This window comes from Elephantulus edwardii, unplaced genomic scaffold (genome assembly GCF_000299155.1).
Source record: "Elephantulus edwardii isolate Elephantulus edwardi_28Jun2011 unplaced genomic scaffold, EleEdw1.0 scaffold00037, whole genome shotgun sequence".
Lineage (NCBI taxonomy): Eukaryota > Metazoa > Chordata > Mammalia > Macroscelidea > Macroscelididae > Elephantulus > Elephantulus edwardii.
Window position 1 is genome coordinate 12,207,649 of NW_006399787.1, and position 1,503 is coordinate 12,209,151.

Below are 1,503 nucleotides of genomic sequence, written 5' to 3' on the forward strand. Positions count from 1 at the left end.
ACCACAACTCAAAGGCATCAATTCTTCTGTCATCCTTATTCATTGTCCAAATTTCAGATGCATACCAAATAACTGAAAAGTCCATGGCTTGGATCAGGCACCCGTGATACTAGTCTTTAGACTGGTATCATTGCTTTTTTAGTACTCTGAAGAAGTCCTTGCCAGATGATTTTCCCCCCATTGTTATTAGTTATTAAGGTTTGTGTGACTTCAGCCTGGACAGGAGATCTTCCAAATGCAATCTGTCTTTTGATTTCCTAACTTCTGGTACCAACGGTGCTATTGTGGAGCCAAGTAAGATGAAATCATTGACAACTTCAATCCTTTCTCTATCTATCATGATGCTGTCCATGGGTCTGGTGATGAGGATTTTTGAGAACGCAGCCCATATTAAAGTTTGTAGTCCTTGGTCTTCTGCAGCAATTCAAGTCCTGTTCACTTTCAGTAAGACAGTGTTATCTGCATAATGCAGGTTGTTGACAGTCTTCCTCCAATCCTCTTCTTCATAAAGTCCAGCTTCTCAACTGATATGTTCAGCATATAGATTGAACAGGTGGACAGGGGATATATCCCTGACACACACCGTTCTTGATAATGAACCATGCAATGTTCCCTTGCTCTGGACAACAGTTTCTTGGTCTAAGGTATATGCTTTGTATGAGTAGCATGATTAAGTGTTTCGGAATCCCCAATATTCCCAATGTGGGCCACAGTCTGTTGTGATCTACACAGTCAAATGCCTTTGCATAGTTGATAAAACCATGGGACATCTTTCTGGTACTCTTTCCTTTCAGCCAAGATCCATCTTACATCAGAAATTATATTGCTCATTCCACGGCTTCTTCCAAATGGAAACTGAACTTCTGGAATTCTGTCAATGAATAGTAGTAGTTCTAGTGCTTTTTTGAATAATCTTCACCAAGACTTGACACATATGATATTACTGATATTGTTCAATAATTCCTACATTCTGTTGGATCATTGTTTTGGGGAATGGGAAAAATAAGGACCTCTTCCAGTTGAAGAGGTTTGTTATCTTGTTTAGTAAACTTATTGGCAAACAAATTGTGTCAAGGTTGTCTTTTCTAGGAAATTTTTTAAAAACCTCAAACTGTCTTCGAGTCAGTCCCAACTGACTCATAGTGACCCTCCAGGGGGTCTAGAAATTACAACAGGAAGAGACTTTCCATCTTTTTCCTGCGATGGATTAGAATCAGAGAAACATGCTATTGAGTACACCACCAGAACGCCTCAGTAAATTTCAAAAGTCAAAGTCAGTGACTCATAGCTGACACTCCAGTGGGTTTTTGGAGGCTGCAAATTGCATGGAAGGAGACTGCCCATGTTTCTCCTTTGGAGTAGCTGGTTAGAGCTATTCAAATAAATGCTTAGAACTTACTACTTAAAGGTGTTAACTTTAATCTACAACCAGGAGAAGATAAAATCAATGAATGGGACCTTCTAAGAATCAAATCCCTATGCATATCCAAAAACTTCTCCAAC